The sequence below is a fragment of the Canis lupus genome, chromosome X (assembly GCF_003254725.2).
Source record: "Canis lupus dingo isolate Sandy chromosome X, ASM325472v2, whole genome shotgun sequence".
Classification (NCBI taxonomy): domain Eukaryota; kingdom Metazoa; phylum Chordata; class Mammalia; order Carnivora; family Canidae; genus Canis; species Canis lupus.
Genome location: NC_064281.1, coordinates 114,206,354 through 114,221,339, shown reverse-complemented (window position 1 = coordinate 114,221,339; position 14,986 = coordinate 114,206,354). Strand labels below are relative to the sequence as shown.

The 14,986-nt window shown below is 39.3% G+C and overlaps 1 pseudogene; it reads left to right on the top strand.

Moving 5' to 3' along the window:
• The first annotated feature begins 4,612 nt into the window (after positions 1 to 4,612).
• LOC112668576 (prefoldin subunit 1-like) lies at positions 4,613 to 5,145 on the top strand (annotated as a pseudogene).
• The last annotated feature ends 9,841 nt before the right edge of the window (positions 5,146 to 14,986 follow it).

Sequence of the window (14,986 nt, the reverse complement as noted above, 5' to 3'; positions counted from 1 at the left end):
CCTTTGGCTCGGGTTGTGATATTAGGGTCCTGGAATCCAGCCACAGGTCTTCGGGCTCCCTGCTCAGCAGGGAGTCTGCTTCTTCCTCTCCCTCTGCCCCTCACCTGCTCATGATTTCTCTTTCTCTCATAAATAAATGCAATCTTTTAAAAAAATAAAATAAAAATCCTTTGAACTTAAGGCAAGTGCAAAACCAGCCACACCAAAGGCAGTAGGAAAATTCCTGGCACTCTCTCTCCGTAGTCTATCCCAATAGTGTCACACAACTGGGCAGAAAATCCCAGCTCCCAGATGCTCCCTGTGGAGAAAAAGAGAATATTGGACAATAGTTCAATGTTCTGACTTCTCAGGGGGGCTCCTGATAGACTGTCTTCTGTCTCACCTGTCTTGGAGTGCTGATAGGACGTGGCGTGCTCTAGATGCCTGGAGGCTACTGAGAACAAGAAAGAGCTGCGCAGTGTGCTGCTGCCCCAGAGGACCTGTGATACAACTGACAGAAGCTGACACAGCTTGGCAGCCTCTCCTTCAGGGAGAAAGGGAAGAGTAGAGCATGCAACCAATATTTCAGATTTTCTGGGGGCTTCCTGAGGGACTGGTTTCTGTCTCGCCTGTCTCAGAATGCTGATGGGACCTGGCTACTCTAGATGCCTGGGAGCCTCTGAGAACAAAATAGAACTGGATGACTTGCTGCTGTTCCATAGAATTGGCAGTACAGCAGACAGAGGTTTCAACCAAGTATCTTGGAACCAAAAAAAAAAAAAATGACCTTTCAAAACTGAGGGGGGAGATATTTCCAATAAATAAAAACTAAGCTAATTTCTTGCTAGGATATCTGCTTACAAAAAATACTAAAGGAAGTTCTTCAGCATGAAAGCACATGATACCAGACAGAAAGTCAAATCCACATAAAATATTGAAGAGCCCTGGTGAAGGTAGTTGCTTAATTATAAAAGACAATATGAATGTATATTCCTCCTTCTGTTAAGTGATTTTTTGAATGCCGCAAAATAATATGTATATCAGTACATTGTTGGGCCTATAACATGTACAAAAAGTAATATATTTGATGGTAACAGCACAAAAGAGGTGGCAAATGCAAAGTTGTACTTGAGTAAGGAAATGAGACCAGGTGAGAACTCAAATCCATGGGAAAAAATTGAAAACCAGAAATGGTAAATAATATACTCCATAAGTATATACTTTTTCTCTTCTCTCAGCTTCTTTGTTACCTAAAATTATATAAAGTAACAACTAAAAATATTCTTAGGTTTCTAGCACATGAAAATCTGTTAAAAGCTATATTAATTGTATCAAAGTAGGGGTAGAAAAGGGAGCTATATAATTATATAGATAACAGAGCTACACAGTTGTAACATTTTTCTTTAAGGGGGTAAAGAAAAAAGTTAACCCAAAATTCTGTAGTAGATAATGATAGCCTTAATTTACACATTCAATGCAATCCCTATCAAAATACCATGGACTGTCTTCAGAGAGTTGGGACGAATCATCTTAAGATTTGTGTGGAATCAGAAAAGACCCCGAATAGCCAGAGGAATATTGAAAAAGAAAACCATAGCTGGGGGCATCACAATGCCGGATTTTAGGTTGTACTACAAAGCTGTGGTCATCAAGACAGTGTGGTACTGGCACAAAAACAGGCACATAGATCAATGGAACAGAATAGAGAACCAGAAATGGGCCCTCAACACTATGGTCAACTAATATTCGACAAAGCTGGAAAGACTATCCACTGGAAAAAAGGACAGTCTCTTCAATAAATGGTGCTGGGAAAATTGGGCAGCCACGTGCAGAAGAATGAAACTAGACCATTCTCTTACACCAGACACAAAGAGAAACTCAAAATGGATGAAAGATCTAAATGTGAGGCAAGAATCCATCAAAATCCTAGAGGAGAACACAGGCAACACCCTTTTTGAACTCGGCCACAGTAACTTCTTGCAAGATACACCTATGAAGGCAAGGGAAACAAAGGCAAAAATGAACTACTGGGACTTCATCAAGATCAAAACCTTCTGCACAGCAAAGGATACAGTCAACACAACTAAAAGACAACCTACAGGATGGGAAAAGATATTTGCAAATGACCAGATAAAGGGCTAATCCAAGATCTATAAATAACTTCTTAAACTCCACAGCAAAGAAACAAACAATCCAATCGTGAAATGGGCAAAAGACATGAAGAGAAATCTCCCAGAGGAGGACATAGACATGGCCAACAAGCACATGAGAAAATGCTCCGCATCTCTTGCCATCAGGGAAATACAAATCAAAACCACAAGGAGATACCACCTCACACCAGTGAGAATGGGGAAAATTAACAAGTCAGGAAACAACAAATGTTGGAGAGGATGCGGAGAAAAGGGAACCCTCTTACACTGCTGGTGGGAATGTGAACTGGTGCAGCCACTCTGGAAAACTGTGTGGAGGTTCCTCAAAGAGTTAAAAATAGACCTGCCCTACGACCTAGCAACTGCACTGCTGGGGATTTACCCCAAAGATACAGATGCAGTGAAATGGCAGGACACCTGCGCCCCGATGTTGATAGCAGCAATGTCCACAATAGCCAAACTGTGGAAGGAGCCTCAGTGTCCATCGAAAGATGAATGGATAAAGAAGATGTGGTCTATGTATACAGTGGAATATTCCTCAGCCATTAGAAATGACAAATACCCACCATTTGCTTCGACGTGGATGGAACTGGAGGGTATTATGCTGAGTGAAGTAAGTCAATCGGAGAAGGACAAACATTATATGGTTTCACCCATACGGGGAATGTAAAAAAATAGTGAAAAGGATTTTAGGGGAAAGGAGAGAAAATGAGTGGGATAAATCAGAGAGGAAGACAAAACATGAGAGACCCCTAACTCTGGGAAACGAACAAGGGGTAGTGGAAGGGGAGGTGGGCGGGGGGGTGGGGGGCGGGGACGGGGTGACTGGGTGGCGGGCACTGAGGGGGGCACTTGATGGGATGAGAACTGGGTGTTATACTATATCTTGGCAAATCAAACTCCAGTAAAAATATATTTAAAAATAAAAAAAATTTTAAAAAGATGATAGTCCTTCACAAAAGAGTGAAAGACCTTTTTATATAAACAGAAACTGAGAGACTCATTAGCAGACCTGCACTCAAAGAAATGCTAAATAATTTCTGTAAACAATGGAAATGATGCAGGATGGAAGCTCAGGTCAATAGTAATGAACATAGAACACCAGAAATAGTAAATTAGCAGGTAAATACAAAGGCTCTTTGAAACAGAAATATTGAGGGTAAAACCTTAAGCCACCTACAAAAAAAAAGAAAGAAGCATTAGCACTATGATCAAAATTTGTGAAGGGAGATAATTTCCTACATAATATTATATCTTTAGCCAAACCATGAATTGATTATAGGGGTCAAATAATCTCATGTTCAGATTTTTAAAATTCTCTTCATGCACCTTTTCTCAGGAAGCTGCCAGATAATGGTTTCCACTAAAACATGGGTGTAGGGACACCAGGGTGGTTCAGTGATTGAGCATCTGCCTTTGGCCCAGGGCGTGATCCCAGGGTCCCGGAATCGAGTCCCGCATGGGGCTCCCTGCAAGGAGCCTGCTTCTCCCTTTGCCTATGTCTCTGCCTCTCTCTGTGTCTCTCATGAATAAATAAATAAAATCTTTAAAAAAAACATGGGTGTAAAAAAGAAAATAAGGAACAGGATATCCAGAAAACAGGAGTTCTAACATAGAAGAGAGGTAAAAGGAATACCAAGACCCATTCTCAAGAATTCTGATCCAGTGGGTTGGGAGTGGAACCCATTTAGTTGTATGTTTAATAAGTGCTAGGTGATTCTGATGCAAAACCTGATTTAGGAACCAGTGATACATATTTTCTTGTCTGATTTTGTAATAACCCTGTGATTTAGGCATATCAAATCTTATCCTCATTTTACAAATTGAATCAAGGTTGTACATGTAATAAATAGAAAATCTAGGACTAGAATTCATTCGTGTTTTGAGAGAGTTGAGATATTTTCTCACGGATAAAATACAATCATAAATGTTTCTCTCTGGTCAATTAATTTTTGACAAAGCAAGAAAGAACATTCAATGGGGAAAAAGTCTCTTCAGAAAATGGTGTTGGGAAAACTGGTCAGTTACATGCAGAAGAATGAAACTGGACCACTTTCTTACACTATATACAAAAATAAATTCAAAATGGATGAAAGACCTGAAACCATAAAAATCCTAGAAGAGAACACAAGCAGTAAGGTCTCTGACATTGATGGTAGCAACCTTTTTCTAAATATGTCTCCTGAGGCAAGGGAAATAAAAGCAAAAATAAACTATTGGGACTACATCAAAATAAAAAGTTCTGCACAGCAAAGGAAACAATCAGCAAAGCTAAGAGGCAACGTACTGAATGGGCGAAGATATTTGCTAATGACATATCTGATAAAGGGTTAGTATCCATAATATGTAAAGAACTTATACAACTCAACACCCCAAAAAACAAATAATCCTATTAAAAAATAGGCAGAAGACTTGAACACATATTTCTCCAAAGATATTCGGAGAGCCAACCCACACATGAAAAAGTGCTCAGAGAAGCACCGAGTGAACCAAGATGGCGGCTCCCATGGATCTGGAGTTGAAGAAGGCCTTCACAGAACTTCAAGCCAAAGTTATTGACACTCAACAGAAGGTGAAGCTTGCAGACATACAGATTGAACAGCAAAACAGAACAAAAAAGCACGTGCATCTTACAGATACAGAGATTATGACTTTGGTAGATGAGACTAATATGTATGAAGGTGTAGGAAGAATGTTTATTCTTTGGTCCAAGGAGGTAATTCACAATCAACTGTTAGAGAAACAGAAAATAGCAGAAGAAAAAACTGAAGAACTAGAACAGAAAAAAATCCTACCTGGAGCGGAGTGTGAAGGAAGCTGAGGACAACATCCGGGAGATGCTGATGGCACGAAGGGCACAGTAGGAAATCTCCAGCAGAAGCTTCCTGCCCCCTCCCATTCCTGGCAAGGGCAGGTGGGGGGCCCATGTGGAGAAACTTCTCTTCTGCCCTGGTGCACTTTTTATTTGGATGATCTCATAACCCTGTGTTTTCTACTTCACCATGATACCCTTTCAGACCCCAGTTCTGTATTTTTTATTGTGGCTCTGTCTGCCACCCCTGTCCAGAACACTCTTCTCCCTGAGGGTGAGTCACAAACTCCCAGGAGAGGGAAATGGGAGCCATACAGATAGGGGAGCTCTGCCCAAGCCTATTAACTAGTTATACTCCTTAGATCAATAAAAGGCATGTGTTCCCCCCCCCCCAAAAAAAGCGCTCAATGTCACTCATCAGGGAAATGCAAGTCAAAACTACAATGAAATATTACCTCACACCTGTCAGAATGGCTAAAATCAGAAACGACAGGTGTGTAGGCAAGGATGCTGAGAAAGGGGAACCCTCCTACACTGTTGGTAAGAATGCAAACTGGTACAGCCACTGTGGAAAACAATATGGAGGTTCCTCAAAAAGTCAAAAACAGAACTATTACCCTACAATCCAGTAATCAGGCTACTGGTATGTACCCCCCCAAAAGAGAAAAAAAACACTAATTCAAAGGGACACATGGACCCCTGGGTTTATTGCAGGATTATTTACAATAGCCAAATTATGGAAGCAACCCAAGTATCCACTGACTGATAAATGGATAAAGAAGTGGTATATGTGTGTGTGTGTGTATATATACACACAATAGAATATTATTCGGCAATAAAACTAATGAAATCTTGCCATTTGCAATGACATGGATGGAGCTAGAGTATTATGCTAAGTGAAATAAGTCAGTCAGAGAAAAACAAATACCATATGATTGCACTCATATGTGGAATTTAAGAAACAAAACAAAGGAGCAACAGGGGATAAAGAAAGTGAGAGAGAGGGAGGCAAACCTAGAAACAAACTCTTAACTCTAGAGAACAGACTGCTCATTACCAGAGGGGAAGAGGCTGAGCATGGGTGAAATAGGTGATGGGGTGCACTTGTGATGAGCACTGGGTGATGTATGCAACTGTTGAGTCACTCTATTATGTACCTGAAACTAATATAACACGTTAACTATACTGGATTTTAAATTAAATTTTTAAAAAACAGTGTTTCTCAGCCTATTGTTCATGGACTACCAGCCTCAGAACCTGCTGAGATATTGTTTACGTTGCAAATTCTGGTCCCCATTCTACTGAGATGTCAGGTTAAGAGGTTGGTGACTAGGCCCAGGAATCAGAATTAGTAGCAACCGCCCCAGAGCTCTCTATGCTCACTGACGTTTGAGAAGCCTGGTCTAAAATGACTCCAATAAAAAATAAAATAAAAAAAAATAAAATGACTCCAAGAGGTGACTACTTACAAAGGGAATGGAGGGAGGAGCCGTTGTGAGCACATTACATACTTTAGTGTGACGTACCAAAAGACCTCTCTACCTGACATAATTATAAACAGATGCCCCCTCTCCTATCACCAGAGTTGTGACTTGGAAAGAAGTGGATGAAAAATGGGATTTCAGCCATCACTTATCCCCTGGGCCAGGTGTCTATGCATAGCAAAATCAATGAGTTTATTTCGGAGAAGTAGTCATTTGTACATATAAATGTGACATTCATGTTAACAGTGATATTGATGAATCAATGGCCGTTTTTATTTATATTTCATCGCAACCTGACTAAATACACAATTTGAACCCAGTCACATAAAATATGGTCAAACCTCATAAAGGGACAAATTGAGAAATTTGGTTAGCAGAAGCTTTCCAGTGTTCTGAAACCTCGTTGATTCATCGTTTCTCAACTTCCCTGTTTAAATTTTGGAGTTATTGATATTCCCTTAAATCCTCCAGTATTTGCAAAACTGTATTTAAATGATGCCCACCTCTCAATTGAGTGAAAGGGTACCGGACATAAATCTCTTCACTTTGTACTCTCGTATTTTCACATGCCGTGTACACCTGCGACTTTTTGGCGATGCGCCTGATATTTGCTGGAAAAGCACATCCACATACTGATGTTGCTGCATATGTTTTCTCATTTGCATTATGTTCTTGCAATCCTCATGTTTAAGCCCCTTGTCATTGTTTTCCCTTCAGTTATCTTGTGTGGTCCCAAGGCACATATTTCAATATCTGGTCAGTGAAAATACCAATTTGAACTAACAGTATAAAAGGAAAAAAAAATAAATACTGAGAGTATAGCTCAGAAACTATTGAGGTACAATAAGATATTTGTAGAGTAGATGTTTCCTCAAATTCCTTTTCTAAGATTTAAGAGTGAGTGAGTGAACTCCTTTGGATAAAAGTCAGGCTATCAGGTTTGCAGTTCCCACCCCTCAAAAATATAAAGTGCCACTCTAAAGTTTGCAATTCCTTTAGCCTGAGCATGAGAGATGCTTGTCTGCCTGAAATATGGTCCTGTTTGGATTTGTTCGGTCCCCGAAATATAGCCATAATCTGACCACTTCTCATTAACCATCACAGCAACTACCCTACCAGCCTGGTTGGAGTTACCATCACTTCTCACCTGGATGACCTCGACAGCCTGCTAACTGATCTTTCTATTTCCATCTTTGTTCCTCTTCAGTTTGTTCTCAGCAGAACAGCCACATTGATCCTATTAAAGCATATATCAAATTATATTCTTCTCTGCTCAACAAACTCAGGTGGCTTCTCGTCTCATTCTGAGTAAAAACATTTATTTGGAAGCCCATGTGCTCCCTCCAAATCTCCCCCAATCCCATCCCCTACTGTTCTTCACCTGCCTCGCTCCAGTCATCTGGCTTCCTTGAACACCCCATGCATGCCCCTGCCTCGGAGCCTTTGCAACTGTTGAGCCCTCTGCCCAGATATTCTTCCCTTAAATATCTTCATGGATGACTCCTTTATCTCTGCAGGTCTCTGCAGAAATTGCAATTCTTATCCCTGCCACCTGTCTTCCTTATCTCCTTTCCTTCATTATTTTCCATAGGCTTTTACCAATTAATATACCATATACTTTTCTTATTTATCTGTCTATTGTCTGGCTTCCTACCCTCCCCCGCCCCCACCCCCACCACACACAAAAGTAAATTCCATGAGGGCAGGGATTTTTATCTGTTCACTACTTTTTCCCCAAAACCTAGATTGACGCCTGGTGTGTACTCAAAATTACTTGTTGAAAGGCAGGGCAGCTGGGTGAGCGGATGAAAGGTTAATATTAGGTATATCAAGATTATGCCTTTCAGGTTATAGCAGATAAAACATTCTACACATACCTCTTAATTGTCTTTCTAAAATCTATTAAAAATCTTCATCAAGGATCTTACAATTTTGAGTTTCCCCTCAATCTAACCCTCAAAATCACGCTCACCCCTTTTTTAACATTGGAAAATAGACACAACACATATGTACTGGAAAAGCATCTCCTCCTACTCTCCTCTCTCCATATTTCCCCACACCAACAAAATCTTGCACCTGGGTAGGTAACAATTGCAGTTAGGTGAATCCCTATTTTTATTGTGTATTCTAACCCTCACAAGTAGAGTATTTAGCCAACTATCATTTAGAGAACAAAGGAATCATTTTTGTAATTGAATTTCCTGAGAAATAATAGCATTTAAAATAGAACCTAGTATTTTTTCAACCAAAATTAGAAGTATGAAAAAATGGCACAAAACCAGGAGTGAAAGGAGCACTCCTTTTTGATTATAGCGAAGGCTTTGTTTGTGATCATTCAGCAGAATTTTTTTTGAGTGTGTTCACTTAATTATATTCTTTAATGGAATGTGTAATATGGCAGTGCCCTTGGGATAGAGATGCCAGTTTTGTTTCTATCTGACCCCAAACACTTTGTTCACTGTTGCTAAAATAAGCTGAATCAAGAAGAGACAAATTGTTCAGTTCAGGGACGGGAAATACGGAGTAGACAAAACCCATAGAGACAAGTATTGTAACTGAGGTATCAACTAGTGCAGCATCCTTATTTGAAAGTAGTTGAACTTGAGACCCAGAGACGAGAAGTGTTGGGCCCAAGGTCTTTCATGTAGATTCTCATTTGATGATCATAATAACCTTAATGGATATGCCAAGCTGGTATCTTTAGCCTTGATTTACCAATAAGGATTTTGAGGCTCAAAGAAAGAATACGATTTATAGAGAGAGCATCAGCTTTTAAGTAATGAACCTTGCTTTCTATTTCTGACTCTGTCTTCTAGCCTTTCTACTTAACCTTGGCCAAGTCCCTAACCCATTGTTGGTTTCAATTTCATCATCTGTAAACTAGAAAAGTGAAAATGAATGGATTTCTAATTCTTTCATGTTATGATTCTACAGCTTTTTCACTGTAACATAGTCAGGTCTTGACTCTGTCCACCCTGCCCTTTGCTTCTTCATGCCTGGAGCAGGATGATCCTTATTCTACTTGGGGAATAGGTCAAAAGGAGGGGGTGCTGATGCTTGCACACAGAGGCTCTTAAGTCAAGTTTGGCACCATATGGTTTCAGAATTAGGAACCAATAAACTGTTTTTTTTTTTTCAATGAAATCAAACAATCATCTTCAGAGCTACTGCCCTTGACCCAGATGTGATGAGCAGATGGAACAAATCCCTCTTTGCAATGGAGTAAGGAAGGATCTGCAAAAACATTTTCACTTTCAAAGGAAGAAGTCCCATGATCTCAGCTTTGAGAAATTTCACCCAAAGCATTTTGTTTGCAGAAAGGAAAGTATGTGGCTCTGCTTGGTCTTACTGGGGGGAAAAAAAAGCACTGAGACACAGATAGGACCATTAGTGAAGAGTAATTTCTACTGCTCTGATAGCGCTGGAATTGCATTGACACCACAGGATTGAAGACAATTGGAGGAACATTGTTTACTAATATGATAAGGACATTGTGCCTCTCGAGTCAGGCAGACCTGGATTCAAATTTTGACTTGATCATTTATAATTTGTGTTTCTTTGCAGTTATTTCTATTTGTGCTTCCTAATATATAAGGAGTCTAGCACAGAATAGGCACTGCATACCTATCAGAGAAATAAAATACTACCTTTTCTTTGTGACTCATCATTTGTATCTATAAAATATATATAATGATTTCAGTCTGACAGTGCTGTTGTGAAGATTAAATAAGCGAATGTATGTTAGGATCCTGTATTAGTTTCCCAGGGCTGCTGTAATGAATTACCACAAACGTGGTAGCTTAAAATAACAGAATTTTATTTTCTCATAGTTCAAGAGGCCAAAAGTCTGAAATCACGGTGTCAGCAGGATTAGTTCCTCCTGGAGGCTCTGAGGGAGAAAACATATCATGCCTGTCTCCTAGCTACTGGTGGTTGCTGACAATCCTTAGCATTTTTTGGTTTGTGACAGTATAACTCCAATTTCTGTCTTCATGTGGCCTTCTCTGTGTCTCTTTCTCTGTTTCTGTAGGTCTTTCTGTATCCAAATCTCCTTCTTGTAAAGAAACCAGTCGTTGGACCTAGGGCTCACCCCAAATCCAGGATGATTTCATCTGGAGATCCTCAAATAGTATTATCTGCAGAGACCTTACTTCTAAATAAGGCCACATTCTGAGGTTTGGGAGAACAGGAATTTTTGAAGGACACTATTAAATCATTTATAGCTCCTAACCCATAGTAGAGACTGCATTACATTTAGTTCCCTCTTAATGCTGGAGAGGGCATTATTGGATGATGTAGAAGTACACAATACTACTATAAATAAAAAATGGTACCATCTTTAACTTTTTGGATTACGCATATTTGTTCCAAAACGGATTGAAAGCTTCATGAACAAATATATTTTATTTGTTCTCTTTAGTCATGTAATGAGAGCAACTTGTCATTATAGGCATCTGCTAGCTCTCTGAAATAGGAGTCCTGATTATGTGTATTTTATTTGCCTCTGTGGGGGAGAATAATTTTTCCTCTACCTTTCTTGGCTGAGACCCCCCGTAATAAAAGATTAACAGAAGAAAAAGAGAAGTTTAATAACATGTATACCTCCTGTATACATGGGAGAGACCCAGGAAAACTGAGTGACTCCCTGGAATGGCCCAAGATACCACCTTAGATACCATTTCCAGCCAATGAAAAAAGAAAATGTTTGGTGGGGTAGAACCAGGTTTTCAGGCAAAGCACAGGTAACAAGGATTAAGTTGTTATTCAGATTTAAGTCCATGCCTTCTCCATTGATAACTTTCTCTATATTTTTCTCCTCCTGGTACAGAGGGAGATACCCTTACAAATGGAAATTTCCCTTGTGAGGGCCAAAGGCAGGCAGTTCCCAAATGTGATACTTCAGCATATTGGTTATTTTGAATTAAAGTTACTTAAAAGAACAGTCAGTGCAATTAGAACACTCTGAGCCTCCCCTCCATATCCTTGTTGTCTCCAGAAAGCAGGAAATTAATCTCCCATGTGAAAGATACCTTCCCTGTAACAGGAGCTAAAGAGACATCTTTCTCTCCAGAGATAGGGAATTCAGAAATGAGAAGGCTGCATAAATAAACCTTGTTACTTTTGCTCATTTACTACCCTAATCAAAATTCTCTTTAGAATTCCTTACTGATTAAAGCTCCTCTAAACATAGATTTTCTTTGTCCTGCCAATTCCTCACATATTTATGCCTCTTTGCCTAAAGAGTATAAAAACTGCCTGCCTTGGTCATTTCTTTAGGTCTCAATTTTACTATTGGGCCTCTGTGTGCATGCAAGTAAACTTTGTTGTTGTTGTTGTTTTTTTCTCCTGTTAATCTGTATTATGCCAATTGATTCTAGACCAGCTAGAAGAATCTTGAACGTAGAGGAAAATTTTTTGTCCCCAACACCTTTATAAATCGAAATTACTCTTACCAAAGGGTAATTAACTTTTACTTGCTTTTTAGAACTTCTCTCATGTCTGCTATTTTTTAAAAAATAATCAGCATAAAATAATCTTTATGCCAAAGAGACATTTTCTTAAAGATTTTATTTATTTATTCATGAAAGACACACACACACACACACACACACACACAGAGAGAGAGAGAGAGAGAGAGAGAGAGAGAGAGAGAGACAGAGACACAGGCAGAGGGGGAAGCAGGCTCCATGCAGGGAGCCCGACTTGGGACTCATCCCAAGTATCCAGGATCATGCCCTGGGCTGAAGGCGGCGCTAAGCCACTGAGCCACCGAGGCTGCCCAAGAGACATTTTTGGATAACAAATTCTCCCATTTACTTCTTTAATACCTTGTATCTGCTTTTCCCTATTTCCTTCACTGTTTTAACTTTGGGGGAATTCTTTTTGTGTTTTATATCAATTAGAATTTGATTCAGCTGCCTAACACAAAAAGTCCAAAATGCCACTGATTTAAGCAATAGGAAAGTTAATTTTTCTCTTGTCTAAAATATTTCCAGGACTAGACATCCAGGGCTAGTAGTATAATTTTAAAGTCTCCAGGGATTGAAATTCCTTCCATTTTTCTGTCCCACTCTCCTAATATGGTCTAAGATGGATGCTGAAACTCTAGACATTGTATCTGTGTTCCATGCATTAGAAGAAGAGAGATTAGGCAATGGAGTGAGTTATCTTTAAGGAACCTTCCTGAATGTTGCACATAACAGTTTCATTTACATTACACTGGCCAAATCTTAGTCTTCTCCTTTGTTCTCACAGCAAGGGAGGTTCAGAAATACAGTTGTTTGGTTAAGCATATTGACAAACCAAACAAGTTCGAGGTTCTGCTATTAAGGAAAAGGAAAAGTAATATTGCGTAGCAATCTTTACTACATTATTACTAAGGGAACTTAAGGAAGGCAACAAGAAAATTCAAGGAGAAAATGTCCAAAGGATAGGAAGAGCAATGCTATGGTCATGCCTTCCTCTATTTTTCCCACATCAGGCTTATTTCAGACCACTTGGGTTTGTACATCTACTTCCGAAATTAAAAAAAAAAAAAATCTCACTCTTATAGTAAAATATAATGATTTCCACATTCATGAGCACTTGACACTGTGGTAAGAACCTGGCATTTCTCTGCCCTTGAATTAACTGATGACCTTAATACATTTAAACATGAGTGCAAAAGAAATGGAGAGTAGATCGCTGAGTCTGTAGTTTGTGAGTTCCTTTGTTGAGTCATGGCTTTATAATCCAGTCTCTCCTTTTTTTGCCTGTGCTTATTCTTATGATGTATAAATGAGAGGTGACTACTTACAAATGAAGAAATCTAGTTTAAGCATAACTTACCCCAAAACACTTGAGCACTGACTTGGAGTACCTAAGTTCTTCCTTTTCCTTGGAAAAAGATTATTTTACTTACTTTACTATTTATGACTAAGACATTGTGCCACTTTTTTTGGAGATTTTAATAATGTGCTGATGCATAGATTGGTACCAAACTGCTAAGATATTAATGATGAATCCATGTTGGAATCTCACTTATACATGTAAGGTAGAGAATAGTGAAGCCAGTTTCCAAGCCTACTCATGTGTAGCCATATACATTTTTGTTAGCCAAGAAAGGATGCCCAGACCATTTTTGCATCATGCCCCTGTAAGAAGCAGAGTACCTAGTGAGCTCTGAATAAATGACATCATTTGTATGCAGATCTTCTTTATTCTTTTTTTTAAGATTTTATTTATTCATGAGAGACACAGAGAGAGAGAGAGAGGCAGAGAGAGAAGCAGGTTCCACGCAGGGAGCCAACGCAAGACTCGATCCCAGGACTCCCGGATTATGCCCTGGGCCGAAGGCAGGCGCCCAACCACTGACCCACTCAGGTGTCTCTGTATGCAGATCTTCTATTTGGAAAAAAAAAATAAGATCTTCTATTTGAAACTCTCTTCCTCTCTTCTTCATTGTCTTTATATTAGCATGTGTGTTAAAATCATTGTTCTTTCTAAGAATGAGAATGATCATATATTTTATTGACACTCTCTACTCTGGTTCTACTTAATGCATCTTAAACTCCAAAGAGATCTTGAATTCATATTGCCCCATCATCCATTATATTTTAAACCAAATAGTTTGTTCTTTGAATCAGAAATAGTCTAAGCTTGTATAGTGATTCTAGCAATTCAAAGAACTTTCCTAAAATGCTTCTCCATTAAGGAAAATAACTATTGTTCGGATTCATTAAAAGTAAAACCTATAAATAAAAGCAAAACTGAGCAAACTAGAGCAGTGTGCCCCTCAAATAGCATTATTTTCAAAAAACTATGTTGAATCTTTTGCATTCTGTGATCTCCTTAGTCATGAGAAGCTATTCTAAAGGCTGCGCAAGCTCTCTTCCTTTCAACAAAACAGAATTTTCACAACTTGCCTTGCCAAGCTGTAAATTCTTCTTTCAAAATACCAATATTTTGGTTGCATTTTTTCCCTTACACAACCCATTCACTTTACTTTTACAAGGCTTTAACTGGGTGGCCTACTACAGATTCTCAGATCTAGAGTATTTACTGTGCAGAGTCTGGACTGGGACTAGATACTGAACTACCAGTGTTTATTCATTCACTGAGCTGGTCATGCATATGGTATCCCATCTACTATTCTCTGTTTGTTGTTGCAGGTATTGGCTCCTGGGATCTAATTAGTGCAATGATTTGTTCCGTAAGAGGTGTTAATCCCATGCATCGTATCTGGTATCAGTAGGACTCCACAGCCATATCTGAATTCAAATGTTTCTATTTCATATTTAGATACAGCTAGAGGTCAAGATTTAATTGTATGGAGGGCAGGTGAAAACACAACTCCTCATTACTTTCCTTGCTCTGTGGTCTGTCTTTTAACCCAAAATCACTAATGCTACTTCTAGTTCTCAGGCTGATATGCAGTCTTTAATGGCTGGTGTCAAGATCCAGGAGATCAGAGTGATTTCCTCCTCTGCGGTTCATCAAGAAGTCCTCAGAGCCTCCGTTGACAGTCACTGACACCTCCAAAACAGAGGGAGTTGAGTGACAATATCTGCAGATAATGTGGT